General features: G+C 41.4%; 1 long non-coding RNA gene across 1 annotated transcript in view; it reads left to right on the top strand.

The window, feature by feature from the left end:
* Window positions 1-7195: 7195 nt before the first annotated feature.
* The window catches only part of LOC122801699, a 122922-nt gene continuing 109068 nt past the window's right edge, over window positions 7196-21049 (top strand). Inside the window, exons 1-2 of the long non-coding RNA XR_006364785.1 lie at window positions 7196-7266; window positions 7355-7519. This is a non-coding gene — a long non-coding RNA (uncharacterized LOC122801699). The remainder of the gene's footprint in view (window positions 7267-7354; window positions 7520-21049) is intronic.

The following is a 21049-nucleotide window of genomic DNA, read 5'->3' as shown; positions in this document are numbered from 1 at the left end:
TGCATCCACCAAGGTCTACTCCATGCATTTTGTGTGCACACCACCCTTATCTACCTTAGTCTGTGTTGTGTTGTGTTTTTGCCTGTATGCCATCTGACCTATGTTCTATGCCCTTGCTACCTGCTATTCTCTTCCTATGTCAGCACCAGGAATGTCTCATTACTTTCCTACCTACCTTTCTTTTCAAAACTTACAAAATATACTCTTTCCCAACAAAAAGATACCCTCGCCGAAAATTTCATAGCTACTGACTACCCTTCTGAGTTTACATTTGATTCCTGTTCCTCCCCTTTCTTACTTTCCTACCTACCCCCTTTCTACTCAGGATACCTACTGATTTATCACTTGCAAACTTATTGTTGATGCAGTTCATTGAAATAATGAGTTTTTAAATGTTGTTTTTCTCTACTTTCTCATTTTTAGTCTGCAGTTTCAGCCCTATGGGTGCCCTTCATGCATACAGTGAACTAATTCATTCCATGCATTGCTCCAACAGGGTAAAAGTTCTCCCATCAATTTATTCTCTTATGAAGGCAAGACTTAATTACTAGAAAGTGGGATAGCCTGCAGTTAGGTTCATAAGTTCATAGGTTCATAGGTAAGCACTAGGCTAGCGGCCCTTGCAGGACATTTTAGGCCTAGCCAATTTCTTTTTTTATGCTCAAAATTAAACCTATCCTATTTGGTTATAGATTGGTCTTAACCATCCCATGTTCGATAATTATATACTACCCCAAAGTGAATAACTGGCATCATACCATAGATAATCTGAGAGGACCCATGCATGGGATAAAGCATTTAGGATCTGCCTCTGTCCACTAGAAGTACAGTGCCCCTGGGATACATTTTCTGTTTCCCATCCATGTTGTTGTTGTTGTTTGTCTTTCGGCTTTTCCCGGTAAGGGGTCACCACAGCAGAACTCCGGTCCGTGATTGGCAGTCGATTTTTATGAAATGTCAAGGTGCCAGCTCAACGCTCAATTTTCAACGAAGGCACGCCCATTTACGCATGCATGTCTTTTGAACGCTACTCAACCATGGGGAGAACGTGCAGACTCCACACAGAAGGCACTCCCAAGCCCAGGCGAGAATTGAAAGGGAGAACCTCTTGCTGTGAGTTAACAATGCTACCGCCGTATGAAATATATATGTTTCTTGTTCATATGAACTATCCTATCTTCACTCCACAGCAGCTTGTCTGCTACACTATAGCTGCACTTTGGAAGTGAATGTAAGCTACCTTACAAGTTCAACCACCTGCATAAGCAGTGCACCTCCAAGCTGTGTGGCATGCAGTGTGGGCATACTGGGCTCCTTGCTGCAAGTGGCACACCTAAACTCCAGTAGGTGTCACCAATGCAACAAGCTGTGTTGCCCACCTCCCCATCCTGCCCCCAGATTTGATAAGTAACAGTGCCATTGCCACTACTTTGGCACTGGCTATCCAGAGTGCAGCCAGAAATGCACTCATCTGAACTATGGCACTAGTTCATTCCTTCCTATAGGTTTTAGGACTTGGTGTTTATTTTTATAAGTTAGGGCCAATGTGGTGGACAGAGACGCAACTACCCCATAAAAGAAACTTGGTTTCAAAAGAGAAAAAAACAACTTTTAAAAGCAGATACAATATGAGCCTTGTAATATATGTGATATAAAAAGGAAACTTTTGAAGAAAGAGTAAATTTTTATTTTGAAATTTGATACTTTGTCCCCTAGGGAACTTAATATGGAATGCAACTGGAAATGTCTTATTTGATTAAATGTAGTAATGTTATCTTGTAATTGCTAAATTGTTTGATTGAATAATTGGTGGGTATGCTCCATTATATAAAACATTTGCTGCATTAAGAAGTTATACTCTGTAAAGGCCGAAGGGCCGAGGCACCAGAGAAATTTCACATTATTGTTTTGTTTTTTAATAAAGTATATAGTGAAGACTGGTCCATCTTTTTGTGGTTCCTGCTAATCTATTTCAGTTTGTTGGTGGTTGCTTAACTTTTAAAAGCTGTACATTTTTATGACCTGTGAGCTGCCAAGTTCAAATGTGATAATTAATTATGAAGTCTCCTTTTCATTTAAATGCTGAATAGGGTTGTTATTGTGCTGTGCACATCCACACTGATATGCTGGCTAGGAGCTAACTATTCACTGGTATATTGGGCACTTGAGCATGCATTGACTAGGTCGCTTTATCTTCCCTTAGGTATGGGGTCCATCACTCTAGAAAATAATGCTTCTCTAGGCTGCTCATTCTGTACTGCAGCCTAGCTTTGTCTATTGCATTACTATGGCATATCTCTTCATTCTTTCTTTCTGTATGCTGTTGTTTGCCCAATTTACAGAAACCATTCATAGCCTAATACATATATGATTAACTCTGCAGTCATAACACACAATAACTGTCTCCAGTATTAGTGCTGTACACCCATACAGTCCACGTCTGTGAATCCCAGCCTTAGTGATTCCTTGTTATCACATTATGTTGCTTTACGCTTCAATGGACAACATAGGATAAGCTGTTCAAGGGCTAATAAACACCCTCCAAATTTGTCCCTTTTGAAAATCGATAAGCTAACATGAACACTTTTAATCTGGCCTTATGCCTTTTTGTGGAGCTGAAGTCTTACATCTACAATATTTTAAAGTCTAAAGAAAAAGTAACAAGATTCTACTGACAGGCTTGCTACTAAGACAACCTGCTGACTTCAAGTTATTGAAATGTGTTTGAACTTTAAAATATTTTTTTATGGTTCTTTCCTGTGGTTTAAGTTATCTTTTAGCAGGCGGAATCATCATCATCTCATCATCATCCTCATCATCATGGTGACACCTTGTAGAGACTATACCCATAAACCTTAATCCTGCACTACCAGTAAGCTTCATGAATACTTTCATTGGGGAACCTAAAGTATATTAATCACTTAAACTCATTCATTAAATAAGCTTTACAACCTAGGCACTAAATGAAAGAAGGAAATGTGGTCAGATATGCAATACAGTAACCAATTTTTATTAGATATTACATTAATGAACATCGATGTATATTTTGCGTCAATATTTTCCAGCTAGGAGGACAGGTACACAGTATTTTAATGATTTTATAGAACTGATTGTTTAATACAGCCTTACTCATACAGCGAATAAATGTAATGTTTCTAGAATAATCACAATGGATGTACCTTCTTGTCAGCAGCTTTTGTCACTTGAGGTTAAACTAATATAATGTTTCAACAGCGATTATTAACAGAGTTAAATGTCAAGATACTTCAGTGATTTTGAAAGAAAGGTATACTGTTATTACAACTTAAAGGGGTTACAACGTAATTGCATTTAATTGTGGATTTCAGAATGGAACAGCTGTGCACTACCTGATAATTTAATTGTAGCCCTGCGTTTATATATAATGTCATAAATAACACTTTATCAAAGCTATGATGAGGGATTATCCCTTGTAAATAGTTGATAATTAAAGCTCAAAAAGGTCATAAAATTAAAAGGAACATTAACAGGGCTCTGGCTTCTGTTTTGCTTGGAGTCAGTTGCATGCCTAACAATATGTATGTATCTGTGTATATGTATGCATACATCTCTGGAATATTAACAGAGTTCATTTCATTATTTGATCATGGGTTTTTCTATGGCAGACTAGTGTATAATTGCTAAGACAGTTTACCATTCACATGACTGTGCTGCTACTAAATTGTGACATCCAGAAAACAATACAAAACCAATAGCTGTTAAGAACTGTCCGGCCCATGCCATCAAGCCCGCACACTTAAACTGACAGGGTCATGAATCTTCATTTTGGTTGTTCCATCTTACACCCGTGCGTTTCAAAGTCCCCGATTTTGCTTCCACAAGATTTTTGCAAAGCTAATTTCAGTTATCCACCACAATCTCTCTCTCTCTCACACACACACACACACACATATGTATGTGAATATTTTTATTTTGCTGAAACTGTAGAAAAACTGTAGGTTTCAGTACTTAATTCAGCTGCTCCTATTACTATTCCAATAGTTCATAGGTTCATAGCTCATTACTAAAATTACAGCCAGAGAGCCCTCAGGAAGCTTAGATTCAGCCAAGCAGTAGCATGACTATACTAGTTTTCCCAGATTAAAAACAAAATCACTATTGCAAATACCTTGCATACATTTATAATTAATGATGGAAGCATCTGGGTTGGTTTTGAAGATAGCTAAGGAGTTGCAGTGTTTGATGTGTAGAGGGAGTCTATTCCAAGGAGGGGGGTGCTCTGGATCAGGATCTGCTCTTACCATTAGATGTTGTTAATTGTACAATGGGGGTTTTAGAATGGGCATATAGCTGACTCCAAGCAAAACAGAAGCCAGATCCCTGTTAATGTTCCCTTTACTTGTATTATCATACCTTTGATAAAGCGTTATTTAAGACATTATATATAAATGCAGGGCTACAATTAAATTATCAGGTAGTGCACAGCTGTTCCATTCTGAAATCCACAATTAAATGCAATTAAGTTGTAACCCCTTTAAGTTGTAATTACAGTATATCTTTCATACAAATCACTGAAATTCTTGATGGTGACATCCATTTTTAACAGGAGTCAGAGTGACGTGATAAGAGGAAGGCAAGAGTCAACGTTAAGTGCACTACAGTGTGTGTGTGTGTGTGTGTGTGTGTGTGTGTGTGTGTGTGTGTGTGTGTGTGTATGCGCATGTGTTTGCATGTGTGTGTGTGTGTGTGTGTGTGTGTGTTCAGGGTAAGCACATGTATGATGCACCAGGCACTGGCCAGATCCAGACTCTGATGGAGAATTTGAGAGACAAGAGGGGAATTTAGCAACTGCACCTAATTAAAAGGCTTCCACAAACATAGTGAGACAAAGCCCTTTAACGTCAGATTACATTCAAGAGAAGTTGATACCAAAGAAGAGGAGGCCCAGACTGGAGCCCTGAGAAACATAGCTGACCACACTTCTTTGACTAGAAGAGGTCTCCACTACATTAGCAATGCGAACTCTGCAGTGAGCCAGTTTGCTATCTGGTACACAACATAGGGATTAATGTTTAGTTGAGAAAGCTTATCTATGAATGGGAGATGATGAAATCCTTAAACAGGTGATCAAGGACTACATAAAATAGATGCCATCAATCCTGCACTAAACCGTGCGTGTGCATAACATACATACAAACACACCATGCAACCTTCAAAACAACTTTACAACCTTAGCAATAAAACCAAAACATATCTTTGCTCATGATCACACTGCCACTTAATTACACACACACACACACACACACACACACACACACAAATATGTGTGTGTGTGTGTGTGTGTGTGTGTGTGTGTGTGTGTGTGTGTGTGTGTGTGTGTGTGTGTGTGTGTGTGTGTATACATATATACATATATCGGTTTGCTATCAAAATCAGGGATCACAGTTCTGCATGTATTTACTTGACCAAAAAATGTCTAAAATAAAAACGTTATTTAATCAAAATAAAAACAGAGGTAATGTCGATAATTTGTACTTCGATATTATCAACATTACCCAGTTTACCTTCACTCCTGGTGATATTCTACTAACGTTTTGCAGGGGGCAAGACCTCCTGTGCCCCCTGACACCTCCTCCATATTATATATACAAACTCCGAGATCACACTACAGTGAGGAAAAGGGTAAATTTCTTGATCCCCACTGTAGTGCACTCTCCAGTCAGAACATCGACCTCAGATGAGTGAATGCACACTAGCATTTGCTAAGGTGGATTCAAACATTTACAGAATGGTGTTACAGAAACTGGGAACCATGCATTCGACCATCCCTGTTTTGCGTAACTGCCGTTCCAGATTTTGATAGTAAACCATATATATATATATATATATATATATATATATATATATATATATATATATATATATATGTGTGTGTGTGTGTGTGTGTGTGTGTCTATATACATGTGTAAATATTCATCCACCATTAACACTGCTGAGTATGCCTAATATATATCAACTTACAGTCAACTGAGAAGAAGAAGAACCTGTGATGGCAGCTGTGCCTTGATATGTTGCTTTTCTGAGTGAAATCTTGAAATCCTAAGTCTAGTGCCATTATTAAGTATGCATAGTTCAGGACCTGACATTGTAGGCTGGTGGCATGACATTGTATCAGAAGTGGAATGTCTCATTTTTATCAAATGAATGAGAAAAAATCATATAGAGTAAGGTATTGCAACCCCCCCGCCCCCCAATGCCTACCAACTATCCCTTCTGTGTATTCCCTGAAAATTACTCAAGATTACTGCCAGTCAATGAAATCAGGCATTATAGGCTGATAATATATTTCAGCAATTCCAACCTCTCACCTTTGGCTATATCCTTAATACATGAAAAAGAAGATGAACAGTCTCCCTTTCTCTCTATTTCTGTGTGTTTCTGTCAACATTGTTGTATTTTCCTGAATTATTAAGAAGAGAAGTTTAGTAGATACATAAACTGACACACACTCACACACACACACACACACACACACACACACACACACACACACACTCACTTTCACTCACTCACTCATTCACACATGCACGTGATACTTTTTTGTTTTGATTATTTTTTTTTGCGTTTGCTAAACAGCAAAGCAGCATTCAGCAGGCATAGAAAAATGCCTGCCATGAAGAGACACTTGTCTTTTTTTACCAGAAGATATCTGTACATTAATAGCCTGCTGGAGAGTGTTGATAGTGTTTGCTGTCCAATAGGATATTAGTGTATGATTAGCCTAGTGTAGTTTGCTTTATGTGTTGAATGTCAGAGTGTGCAGTAATGGTTACCTCGTAATATTCATTGGTAGTCTTAGAAATGTTAGGCTACACCATCATTTTAGTCAAACAGATAGCAGTTATTTTGTAAAACATGCCATCTCAACAGAAATGAAATTAACACTTCAGTCATACTAAATACAACTGATATATGGTTAGAAACTGCAATGCGTTATGGGATATGCACACTCTTAAAATGACAATGATGTGTTCTAACTGCCAGACAAATACTGTGGAACTGATACCTAACGTGGAATTAGAAGTTGTAGAAGGAAAACTTTTGAGACAGGCTATTATAATAAGCGTTATTATTTTACACTCACTAGACAAAGCCAAGTAAACAGGATCAGGAGCAGAGAGAGGAGTAGACACGGTCAATTTCCTTGGTTGGACAGCACACGGTCTGTCACTGTGTATAATCAAACTCGAATTTCCACCCAGAGAGTTAGCTCTCTTCTTAGTACAGGTATGTTATATTGCATATCAGTCTGGTTATTCCATGTTCAGACTTGTTTGATTCTTAGAAACACTGGATTTTTTTTCACACGCACCAGGAACCAGATGAATGTGTCTTCTGTTTTGTCTAACCATGCTACCACCTTTTATTTGCACCTTGGAAGATCCTGGCTCAGGCATTTCCTGTACTGCAGCACCTGTTGTGTCACGCTTTCTGTGTCCCTCTAACGTTCAGCGGACAGTTTGATCTATTTGAATGACAGGTAAGTTGTCTACATGTGCAAAGTGACATTGGTTGTAAAACTTGTTACGCAAAGCTTTGGCGTTTTGGTCATTCTGTTTAATTATGTAGCACGGAATAATTTTATGCTCAGGTTTTAGCTCTAACATTGTCATGTCAGTTCATATTTGTCTGTCAGGAATTAGTTTGGAAGGATTTACTTTTGTAACACTGTATGGAATAGCTTGATATACCATGAGAATGCGGTGAAGAGTTTCATAGGTTCATAGGTGTGTACTAGGCTAACGACCACAAGGCCCTTTTAACCCTAGCCATCATCCCAAATCTTTGACAAGTTCTAGTACCCTTGATAAGTGTAAGCAGGGGCATGGGAAATGAAACATTTACAGGCTGCCTGTGTCCATTACAGACATAGCTGACAAACCAGGGATGCATTTCCTGTTCTCCATATAATTGTCTAAGTTACACTTAAATTGAGTTAGAGGAACTCTGCTTCACATGGATGGGGAGTTGGTTCCCTTTATTCCAGTTGCTTTTAATGTTATAGATTGTGTTGAATTGAAGGGTTTACAAGTAAAGGGTTACCACCATTGTTATTAGCTTTTTCCTTTATTCTTCAGCTAACAGGTTGAAAGGTATGTGGGGAGATGGGTTGCAGTGGCTTTGCACTTTTGACAGCAGTGACTCGAGAGGATAAATTCATGTGTGCTGTTTATTTATGTATATATGAATTTATTTGGCAGAATCAAACATCTAAAGTGCACATTCGTAGTCATACAAGTGGTCACATTTTCTGTGTGTGTGTGTGTGTGTGTGTGTGTGTGTGTGTGTGTGTGTGTGTGTGTGTGTGTGTGTGTGTGTGTGTGTGTGTGTAAATTACTGTGGTCAGGTGTTATTATTTTTACATTATTTCATTCTGATATGTGACAATCAATAACGGTGGCTTTAATTGCAGGGTACAGGGGTCATCTGTGGATGAAAATGACTAACACTGTTGTCATTTGTTCAAGTTAAGCAGTCATTCTTCTGGCTTTGCAAAAGTAGTGTGCATTTGTATGAAGCCAACTGGCATGCTGTAGTGTGTCTGTGTTTAACACAATCAGATATCTCAGGCATACACAATCAATAAAGTAACTGCAACTGAGTATGGGGATCATTTGTGATGAAAATGGCTGTATGTATGGTGGGGAGGAGTTGCTATGTATCTAGAAGTAGCAACATTTTCATAATTTTGTTCACTTTTTTCACTTCCCATCATAGTGTTATATAACATCAGCATTGTACTGAATATGTTGCTGTATCATGTAGTGCTCTGGGCAGGATGTTTTTGATGGCAACTGATCAATGGCAGAGTGGTGCATTGAGTAGTATTGCCATCTAAGGAACGGTGCTTAGTTTGCTGGTTGTGTTTCTTGCTGTTATTCCTTCTGTATGGAGTCTGCATGTATTCTATGTTTCTTAATGGATTTTACCATGTGCTTTGGTTTCTTCACCCAGATCCTCAGTTGTGTAATAAATGCCTCTGGTCATTTGTGCTTTTACTTTCATCCTCTCTAGCACAATGCAGAAGACTTACACCTAAAGGGTACACATTTTGAAACTATTTTTGGAAGGGTAAGAAGCATCCACTATTCCCAGATGGGATTTTTATATCCATGCAAGTGTTTGCCTTCTTATTTTATTGGGAATAACTGTTTTATTAGCTCTGGATATTAAGCTTTAGATAATGCATGTTCTTCCTTGAAAGAAAAAAAATAAGCCTATGTTTCTTTCCTTACTCATGTTTTTTTTTTTTTTTGTTCAGACCATCATTAGGTCAAAAGGTTGTAAAAAGCTCAAAGATATACCTGATACCATCTAGAACCTTATGACTTCTAGGGGTCTTCCAGCCCCCAGCCTACCGACTTTATGTAGTTACTGTCTCCAAATTTATTACTTTGGAGTCTTCACCAGTTAAGATGTGTTAAAGCATGGGGGAGAGCTAAAGAGTATGTCAAAGTGTGAAAAAATGTAAAAGAAGTAATCTGTCTGGAAGGTGTCAGGCCAGGATGAGAGGAAAGCAGGGGAGGGACACTGGATACCAGGAATGTGCTGGGGAGACTAGTTTGTGATGGGGGGAAATGGAGTCCTTTATCTAGGGCTCCAGTTCACCTGATGCTGACCTTGTTGATTGTAATGAATGAATGAATTAATTAATTAATAAAATTAATTAGACACCTGAGGCTTATATAGTCAGTAAAGTGGCAATAATGAGTGAGTACTTACTGAAGCAATGTGTAGATGAAAAATGAATGATCTGCTGCAATAGAGCCCCACCCCATTCCAGTTAGCCCCACCCAAAAAGTTGCTTCCTGCACCAGTCGCCACTGATGAGACCTCAAGGCAGCACCTTGCCATAAGACTAAATTGTTTCAGAATTTGGCATTTTAAGTGTTTGCAATGATGTTTCACAGTCTCACAAAACAACTGCACATGCAATCATTTTTATTTGATACCCAGACATGCCATTTCAGTACATTAATACAGAACTTTTTGACTCTGACCAATAGACGTATGATTCTGATGACAGATATGGAAAATTTAGTCCATGTGCCTGGTCACACTTCCAACCTACTGAATAAGATGGCATACTCTCCTTAAGCAACAACATAAATGTCTTGTGTAAATACATTATCACATTTTTTTCACTATACTGTCTCCACAACTTTCTCTGAGCTTCTTGTATGTACACCTCCCACCATTATCTATAAAAACAAAAAATCCTCAAATTTCCCTAATTTCCCAATGGATTATGTACAAATTATGTTGTGTGTGTGTGTGTGTGTGTGTGTGTGTGTGTGTGTGTGTGTGTGTGTGTGTGTGTGTGTGTGTGTGTCTGTGTGTGTGAGACAGCATATTTAATTTTGTCATAGCTGCACAAAATGAGGCTACATATGTGTCTGAAATAAATGTTGTGACAACATTGACATTTACACATATACAAATACATATATATTTATATTTATATATATATATATATATATATATATATATATATATATATATATATATATGTATATGTATATGTATATATATATATATATATATATATATATATATATATATATATATATTTTATTTTATTTTATTTTTATTTATTTTACATTTGTTGACCGGGTTAGTCCAACTGGATACATGTCCATTTTCAGCAGAGGCCCGGGGAGAAAAGCACAACAATAAAAACAACACATAAATTTACATACAGATAAATTCACATTAACATAATAAAAAGAACACATAAATTTACATACAGATAAATTCACATTAACATGATATGTAAGTAACAGTAGTATGGATACGTTAAGCAACAGAGAGGTTAAGGTTATAAGCTCAGAGGAGAAGGATGAAACTTTATCCCACAATAAGACCCTAGCCCTTATGAGGTGGCTATATTGTATATATGTATATATATATATATATATATATATATATATATATATATATATATATATATATATATACACATATACATACCTATGTATACACAGTAGAAAGCTGCACACAGAACCGTGTCATCAAACCTCTCCCAAAGAGAGACAGAGAGAGCAACAATGCTTGCATACAAATACAAAATGTCTGGTGTGCAGACTTACCATTCTTCGATGCACTGCATCATCTTCAGGAAAAGATTTCAAACTCTGTACACATTTTAACTAGTACATTTCAAACAGCATTTTTTGAGCTAACACTGCAATTTTTCCATAAAAAAGAAAAGCTTTTCACTTTACATTTTAAAGTAAAGAGGAATCAGTCACTTATCTGCCCACAAGCGTAGTTGCACTCACTATAACACATTTGTAGAGAACCTTCTTGGTGATAAACTGTTACTGCAACATAACCCATGGAAGAAAGAGCAGTCAGCAAATAATTACAACTTTTAGACTCATTTCTAATTTCTCTTGTTGAAACAGTCTGGCAAGAATTTGGCACAGTCACATTGAGATTCAAGACACTCTGGGTAGTCTCGTGTCTTGTCATAAATTTGGAATTTCCATCTTTATCTTGGATAGCTTGTTGTAGTGGCAAATTTCATAGAACTGGTACACTTCAGTTATCTGAGGACTTTGAAATCCATGGTTTGAACATCTGAGCATGCCTCTCTGATATGTCGATTGCTGGTTCAGACTTTTCCTCGTGACTGGCCAGGATATTTCTCGAGTTATGACTCACAATGATATCATCTATTTTCACCATGCAGGATCATTATTCACTTGCTTTGCGTACTGTAACATCAATTGTTTCCCATTCTCTATCCCCTTCCAACTTTAGACACATTGGGTGGTCTGGTTGAAGGACAGGTAGAGTTTGGGTGTAATACTGTCTTTTGTAAGTATTTTTTTTCTCTTTTTGATAGTTTTTCTTAATAGATTCCATCACAGGTATAGTAGTATTGATTTCTCTACCACACATCAGCTGAGCAGGGCATATTCCAGTAACTTGGTGTGGAGTAGTCCAATAAGACATGAGGGCCTTTTTCAGCTACTTCACTGGACAGTTGTTAAGAGAACTTGAAGTAGTATGTATGTAGCCATAATGATTGTGTACCATTATCTGTAAATAATTAATTTGGAATGCCATGTCTGGTAGAGATTGTCTTTAAAACTACCTAATTTGTTAGATGGTTGTTGCTGGTACATGTAGAATTTCTATATCTCTCAATTGTAATATTCCAATAATATAAGGTAGCTCATTCATTCTAACTCACACACATCAGCGGACATTTTCTACTAAGGACCATGCCATACCAAAGTTGTTAGTAATGGTTCTGTCCTCTATAATAGGTTGTACATTTCACATTTCTGGCATACCAGCACGAACTTTGCAACATCACTGTTGATACTGGGCCACCATTGTGATATTTTGGCTTATTCACTATTCTTATTCAGACTTTGATATCACTCATGCATTTCTTTACAAACTTCAGCATATTTTTAAAAAGGCGCAGTAAATAAACCTTTACAACAGAGGCTTTGTCTGCATTCAGTGGTTAGGCCATACATCCCTTATATATTTATTGACCATTTTCAGCTCGTTGTAATCTGTCAAGCCTTTTTGTACATGGTGGTTGGTTTGCCATGATGCTCTGCACATACACCACAGAGTTGCCTTTGGAATCAGGTTGTGTTTGGACAGGTATTTAGTTTTCTGACAGAAAGTCAGCCACAATCAGTTGCTTTCCAGCTATATGGATTGCTCTTATATTGAAACATGTCAAACTCATAAGCAACCTCTGGTGTTTTGGTGGTGCTTTCTCCAAAGCATAGAAATTAATATGCAGAGCCAGTGGTTTGTGGTCAGTCTGAGCTGGAAACTCTCAAGTCTTAACATGTATCTTGAGAACTTATTTTGGATAGTGGGTTGTGGTGATAAATTTAATAGAATCGGTGTACTCTATAATCTGAGGACCTTGCTCACATATCTGCAAGGTGCTCTTTTGCTATTTGTGATTGTGTTTGTTCTATATTATTTAGTATTCTGGAACAGTAGATACTAGGTCTTAACACTTGATTTGTCCATCTACCTACAGTAATGTAGCTCCTATATCATACCTAGTGGCATCAGCACTCATAACTGTTGGATGTAATGGGATCCTATCTCGCCTCATTCATAACAGATGGGTTCGGAGCCGATCCGTCGGCTCCGACTCGGCCACTATACTAGAGTGAAGTCTCTCATTGGCTGGGCTACCCCTTATCCCACAATGCACCACTCCTGCTTCCCCAGATCTCGTTTGATGCTTTTCAAGACGGACGTGGTCTCGACTTGGCTGGAGCTAAGTGATTTTCTTGACCTTTTGGTCATTTTTACTCAGGGTTTCTGTCAGGAATCACTTAAAAAGCTGTTTTAACAGCTTTGTGAGTGTTTGTATTGAGTTTGGGGAAAATTTGTATTTTATTGTTTCACAAGCTTCTGTGGACTGGGCAAGGCCTGTTTTAAGTTAAGTTTTTGACCTTTTGGTCATTTTTTCACTTAGGGTTTCTGTCAGGAATCTCTTAAAAAGCTGTTTTAACAGCTTTGTGAGTGTTTGTATTGGGTTTGGAGAAAATTTGTAATTTATTGGTTCTGTGGACTGGGCAAGGCCCGTTTTAAGTTAAGTTTTTCCCTTATGACAGAGTTAATTTTGGGCTAGATCCATTTTTTTTTTAAGTTAAAGGGCTTTTGTCCACGTAGTTTCCCTTTCTGTTGTTTCACTGTTGTGGCGGGCTAAGCCCGTTTAAGTTAGAGGGCTTCAGCCCATATTTGAGTACTACCCTTTGTGTTATTGCTAGTCACCTGTGCTTTCTTGTCAAAATGTCTAAGGAGCAAAAGTCGGGTTTTAAGAAGTGTGCAAAATATAATTATAAGATGTCTCTTACAGATAGCCATGCTATCTGTGTGTACTGCCTAGGCCCTAAACATTTACAGGATTCTTGTAGTGTATGCCACGCTTTCTCCTCCAGGGTTCTCCAGGAGAGGAAAGATAAGTTGATACTCAGGGGTCTGGTTAAGCCTTCTTTTGAAGAAGCTTTGGCTTCCTCTTCAGCTTCCAAAAAGAAGAGATCATCAGCTCCGACCAGTCCGTCGGGCCCGACGTCTAAAAAGCATAGATTGTCGGCTCCGACCAGTCCGTCGGATCTGACAATTAAGAAACAAGGCTCGACTTCTTCTTCCTCGGCTCCAATGGCTTTGGAGCCAATGGCTGAAGGGTCTGCCTCGGTGCTTCTCTCCTCGGCTCCATTGGTTTCGGAGCCGCAGGTTAGTGCATCGAGAGGCCATTCACCTGTCTCGGCTCCATTGATCTCGGAGCCGATGGAGGTTTTCGGCTCAGACTCTTCCCCCTCGGCTCTGAAGCTGCCTTCGGCGCTGACACTGCTGCAGTCGGGTCCAGTCTCGGCTCCAACAGTGTTGGAACCTTTTTGGAGCTGATCTCCTGCCTTATCGGAGCCGAGGCAGATGTCTTCTTGGCCCCAATCTGTTTCCTCCAAATCCTCAAGGCTATCTGATTCAGATTTGGATAGGGTTATCCAGAGGCTGTTCCAGTCCCCAGTTTTTACCAAAATGATCTCGGCTCCAGCCCACGCGGATTCGGAGCCCACTCCGCATCCCATACATTTGATTCCTCCTCCAACCCCCTTGGAGCCGTTGGAGTTGGTGCAGGTGGATCGGAGCGGAATTGTCCAGTCGGAGCTGGGACCCCCTTGGAGTTCCTCTGCTCCGACTTTCATTCCTACCCTGTCCTTGGTGTCAGGGTTTGGTACCGGGTCTTCCTCGGCGGGGGCCGAGGGCAACACTGTAGAGCTCGCCTCTTCGATGCCCAGTCTTCCCCTCGGAGCATCTGCCGCAGGCATTCCGGGTACCTCCGTGGTCTCTCAGCAAGTGCCCTCTGCAGAGTCTGGAGGTCCTGCTTTTGAGGCCATGAGGAGTGCGCTGGCCATGACTTTGCCGGTTCAGCAGGTTTCTACCCCACCATCCCAAGTTCTGGGTACTGGTGCCTCTGGAGACATTCTTTCCCACGACAGTGGGGCCCTGGGGCCTGAGGATACCCCCTTGGGAGGTTCCCTTCTTCCGGGGGGTCCTTCTGAATCTTCTTCGGATGAACCCCCAAAGAAGAAACTGTGCAAGAGGAAGCACGTCGATTCCCAGGATGAATCCGTCACTTCAGATACTGACCTCGAGGATGCGGAAGGGTCCCCTAAATCGTCCTCAGATGACGTCTCTTTCTCGGATATCCTTGAGATCTTGAGACAGAGAGGTGGTTGGCAATCCAAAGCCCCTTCCGCTGAGGAGTCAGTTTTCCTCAAGGCCTTTGGGGCCCAGCCCTCCTCCTCCTGGGTGTCTCCACCCTTCGACGAATTATTGGACTTAATCTCTCGAAGGGTGTGGGAGCATCCTGACACAGCGAAACCGGTGCCCGCCAGGCCCAATAAGTTTCTTTCAGCTCCTCCCCAGAAAGAATTCCTCACTAAAGGTGTTGCAGTTGATGCTATAGTGGTGGCATCTGCCACTCAGCAGGACGTGGCAGAGGCTTCAACGTCTATTCATCCTCCTAATAAGGATTCTAGGAGCATGGATAGGTACGGGAAGTGTACCCTTTCTTCAGCGACCTTTACCATGCGGTCGCTGAACTATCTTTGTCATTTTACAAGGCTCCAAAGGAACATCCTCAAGGAGTTAGGAGAGTCCCTTGCGGGTAACCTTCCTGAGGCGTTGGCTCAGACTGTAGGCCCCAGATGTCTACCCTGACCTCTATTGTCAACTCGTCCATGAGGCTCATCTCCTATGCGGCTGAAGGGGCGAGTAGAGCAGCGGGCACAGGAGTGGCTCTTAGGAGACAGGCCTGGTTACACTTGTGTACATTCGCGGAGGCCTTTAAGTCTTCCTTCGCCGACGCCCCCTTTGATGGGTCTTCTTTGTTTGGACCCAAGGTGAAGGACACTCTTACTCAGAGCGAGCAGGAGGGCAAGACCTTGACTGCCGTTGGGGCCCATTTTTCCGCTCCCTCTAGACCTTATCCCAAGGCTCAGAGAGGAGGGAAAATGTGGTTCAGAAAATCCCAAACATTCTTCTCTACTCCACCGAGTGATCCCCCCTCCAGAGGCAGGGGGGGGGACTCAGGAAGACGCCGTCCTAGAGGTGGCAGAGGCCCCTGTAACTCTGGAGACCATGAATCCTTTCGTGGTTCCTCCTATCCTCAACGTCCCTAGGATGTGGCCCGGCTGTGCTTCTCCGGAGCCAGTCGAGTCGTTCTTGAAACACCCACAGGCTTGGGAATCAATAACCAAGGATCAGTGGGTGCTTCGCATTGTAACCGGAGGTTACCTCATTCCCTTTTTCAAGCCCCCTCCTCACACAAGGAAAATCCCGGACGTGCCACCCAGTCAATGGGATCTGGCAGCCGTAGAAGTTTCAAAGCTGCTTAAAAAAGGGGTCATCCAGCCCGTCTCCGCTGACCAGATCAGATCAGGAACTTACTCAAGGTTATTTTTGGTGCCAAAAAAGACAGGGGATGTAAGGCCCATTTTGGACCTCAGCCTTTTGAATCGTTTTGTGAAGAAGTCCAAGTTCCGGATGGTCACCCTTCAGTCCATTCTCCCGTTATTGGAGAAGGATGTCTGGATGTGCTCCATAGACCTCAAGGATGCTTACTATCACATATTGATACGTCAGGAGTCCAGGAGTCATTTGCGCTTCCGCCTAGGAACCAGTCATTTCCAGTTTCGTGCACTGCCCTTTGGTCTCACCACAGCCCCCAGGGTGTTTACCAAATGTCTGGCAGTAGTGACAGCTCACTTGAGAAGTCTCGGATTCCAAGTGTTTCCTTATCTCGACGACTGGCTCCTCACTGCCACCTCCAAGCATCTACTGATTCGAGCGTTGAGGGCCACGGTAACTTTGGGTCTCTCGCTAGGAATCTCTTTCAACTGGAAAAAATCTGTGCTGCGGCCATCTCAGAGTATCACCTTTATAGGCACAGAGTTAGACACAAAAAGTATGTGGGCATTTTTGCCATCAGAGAGAATTCAAGTTCTACAATCTCAGGTCCAAAATTTGTTACCCAAATCTCGAGTTCCTGCCAGACAGATTCTTCAGTTATTGGGTACGATGGCTGCAACCATCCTCCTAGTACCATTAGCCAGACTGCACATGTGAGTGCTGCAATGGCTGTTATCGGTTCAGTGGTCATACCAGGAACTTCCCTTGGATCACCTAATTCTGATTACGGAGCGTTGCCGTCGAGATCTCCGTTGGTGACTATGTCGGTCCAACCTGGACCGGGGGCGGCCTTTCGCTCTTCAGCCTCCTGTTGCCACAGTGACCACGGAAGCCTCCCAGATAGGGTGAGGGGGGGTCATTATCTGGACAGGACTGTCCAAGGCACTTGGCAGGATCGCGAAGTGCACCTTCACATCAATGTCCTGGAAATGAGAGCAGTGCTTCTGGTTTTACAAGCACTTCATCATACTCTCCCCCAGGGTACTGTTGCGATTTTATCCGACAACATGTCGGTAGTTTGGCACATAAACAAGCAGGGCGGAACCAGGTCCTACCCCCTTTGCAGGGAGGCCATGAGAGTATGGCACTGGGCCATAGCCTCTCGATGTTTCTTAGTAGCCACACACATTCCGGGGAAAGACAATGTGATTGCAGACAGGCTCAGCAGGACTCTCCTGTTGCCCCACGAGTGGTCCCTCAACAACTGAGTGGCTGCGTTGATCTTCGCCAAATGGGGTCTCCCTTGTTGCAACTTGTTCGCCAGCCCCAGCAATGCGAAGTGCAGAGAGTTCTTCACTCTGACGCCCTCTCAGGGACAGTCTCCAACAGACGCTCTAGCCCACACTTGGCCCCCGGGTCTACTTTATGCCTTCCCTCCAATTCCTCTTCTCCCGAGGGTGATTCAGAAGGCTCTCCATGTCGGGTGCAACATGATTTTGGTCACCCCACATTGGCCCCGTCAGGTTTGGTTCCCGTTTCTTCGGAACAGGGCCCTTGGATTCTGGACCCAGTACCAGATCTGTTATCCAATCCGTTGGGACTCCCACATCCGTCCCTCTGGTCGCTGAGACTGGCTGCTTGGTTACTCCACTTCCATCCTTAGTTAGAGATCTCTCTCTTTCTTCGGAAGTAATGCATATCTTGTCTTCTTCCCACAAGCCGTCTACCGTTAAGCTGTATTCCAGCAAATGGAAAAGGTTTTGTTGTTGGGCACAACAGCGAGGCGTTGATCCTCTTACAGCCTCAGTTCCGCAGGTCTTGGAATTTCTGGCTTCCTTATTTCATTCTGGCTCTTCAGTCTCCACATTTAAAGTTCAGCTGGCGGCTATATCTAATTTTCATGTTGCTATAGATCCCTCTTTAATGGCTAACAGACTTTGCAAGTCCTTTCTTAGGGGAGACTGGCTCCTCAGGCCTCCTGTGGCTCATCCCGTGCCCCCTTGGGACTTAAATTTGGTTCTGGCCTTCTTAACTGCCCATCCCTTTGAGCCGGTAGGCACTTGTGATATCAAATTCCTGTCATGGAAAAACGGCTTTTCTAGTGGCTATTACTTCTGCTAAGCGTGTTTCAGAGCTTCAGGCTCTCTGTTCTTCCCCTCCGTATTTGATCTTTCACAAAGACAGAGTTTCCCTTAGATTGAATCCATCCTTTTTACCTAAGGTAGCATCCCCTTTATGCATTCAGCAATCTTTGGAGCTTCCAGTTTTCTTTCCTAATTTTTCCAGTAGAGCAGAATATACCTTTCACCAGTTGGATGTTCACAGGCAACTGCGTTTTTACTTGGCTAGGACCACTCAGACTAGAAAATCTGACCAACTGTTTGTGTCCTTTGCGGAGAGTAGGTTGGGTCTTCCAGTTACCAAAGCCACCATTGCTAAATGGATTAAGGATTGCATCTCTTTCATTTATTCCCACTCAGGCAAGGAGCTGCCTTTCCCAATCAAAGCTCATTCTACCAGAGCTATGGCCACCTCTATAGCTTTTCATTCCAAAGTTTCAATAGATGATATTTGTGCGGCTGCTACTTGGTCTTCTCCGCACACCTTCATTTCTCATTACAAGCTTGATGTGGCTTCCCGAGGCAGAGCTTCATTTGGTTCTGCAGTTCTCAGGAGTGTGTTCCAGTGAGCCACCCGGGGTTTTTAGGTGCTAGGGATGCTGTCCCATCTGTTATGAATGAGGCGAGATAGGATCCCATTACATCTTTTAGTTATGTACTTACCATAACTTTGGATGTATGGGATCCATCTCGCCTACATTCATACATACCCACCCTCCTTCCCCCTACCTTTTGGATTTGGAGGAAATATAGATCTTGCTAACCTCTCCTATGGAAGGTCTCTAGTTGGTTACAGTTATTGGTATATGTGTTTTCTGTATCTGTATGAATGTATAAAGCGAACAAACAAGATCTGGCGAAGCAGGAGTGGTGCATTGTGGGATAAGGGGTAGCCCAGCCAATGAGAGACTTCGCTCTAGTATAGTGGCCGAGTCGGAGCCGACGGATCGGCTCCGAACCCATCTGTTATGAATGTAGGCAAGATGGATCCCATACATCCAAAGTTATGGTAAGTACATAACTAAAAGTTTCATGATATCAAGTAGGCTCTTCAGCTTACATCAGCATTTGTTGAACTTTAAAATAAACAACCGCTGGTGGTCTCGACTGCGAAGGATGGCTTCCTGTTACTGTAAACCACCTTATGAATTGAGTAATTACTTTTCCAAAAAATCGCGTACTTGTAATAAAATGCACTTTTATTTATACAGTTAAAACAGATAAATGTAAAACGCTACAAGCGTTTTTCGTTCTGAAAGTGTCAGACAGGTGATTTATAGTAACAGGAAGCCATCCTTCACAGTCGAGACCACCAGCGGTTGTTTATTTTCCAGTTTTTGGCGTGGTTTTACTGGTCTTTTGATTTGTTGAACTTTGCTAAAGACTTGGGTTTGAGCAATTCCCCATGACCATATTTAGTAAATATGGCAGTGGACATAGCACAGTGGATAGACCTGGTACAGACAAGTTCAAGAAACGTACCAGACGTAGAACTTGTTAGAGCTCAGTAACAGGTTTGGAGTTTGAGCTCTGCTACGGCTTTGATCTTAGCTAAGTCTGGTCCAGCACTACTAGCGCTTACACTCTTGGATTTTGAGTTTACCAAACTGTATTTGCCTCCCTGCATATCAGTGTTTAATGTGTTGTTTTTTTTTTTTTTTATGTTTATGTTTTTTTATTTGTCCACGAAAGTGCATTTTCGACAAAATGCATTTTGTGGAAGTCAGTTCGCAGAAGTAAGGTTTGATGAACCGTACTTTCAAGTAAAGAACATAGACCCTTGAATTCTACTTCTACTTTTATTTAGAGAGTAATATAAATTGTATTCTTCTGGGTGTGGTCAAAGCACATGGGACAGCATCTGGTTTCAGTGTTATCTTTACTGACTCGCAGTTAAGCAGACTCTAAACACATTCATATTAATTTCCTGCATGTACTGGTTCTGTTGAGCAGATTACCCTCATATGGACCTTCTATCATATCGATACAAAACTCATGCTTGTACCCCTTCCACTCAGTCAGTGCTAAGAATCTTCCTATATACCTCAGTTTGCCTGCACCGTTATGCATTTCCATTTTAACTTCATACAACTGCAGACTTCAAGATGCTTCTATAAATGCCATGTGAAAATATAGTAAAATCAGTATCTTTAACTATTTTAAAGCTTACTGTGGTGCCATGTATAGGGAATTTGACTTGCAAGTTTAACTCAGCATTTGGGATAGTCACTGAACCCAGGCAAAATACTTTTTGAACACTATCCTTAGCTTTATTCTCAGTGGCTGTTATTTTAACTAGCTTTATACATAACTGCAAAATACCCCATCCTGTTGCCATAATTAATATCTGTGCATGCACACATTCACACACACATATAAAAACACATGTGTGAGTGCACTCGAGCACACACACACACACACACACACACACACACACACACACACACACACACACACGCACACATACTTAAATACAAAGA

Source organism: Protopterus annectens, chromosome 1.part0 (assembly GCF_019279795.1).
Source record: "Protopterus annectens isolate FY-2018-M chromosome 1.part0, PAN1.0, whole genome shotgun sequence".
Lineage (NCBI taxonomy): Eukaryota > Metazoa > Chordata > Ceratodontiformes > Protopteridae > Protopterus > Protopterus annectens.
The sequence above is the reverse complement of the archived record's forward strand: the minus strand, read 5'-3'. Positions and strand labels throughout refer to the sequence as shown.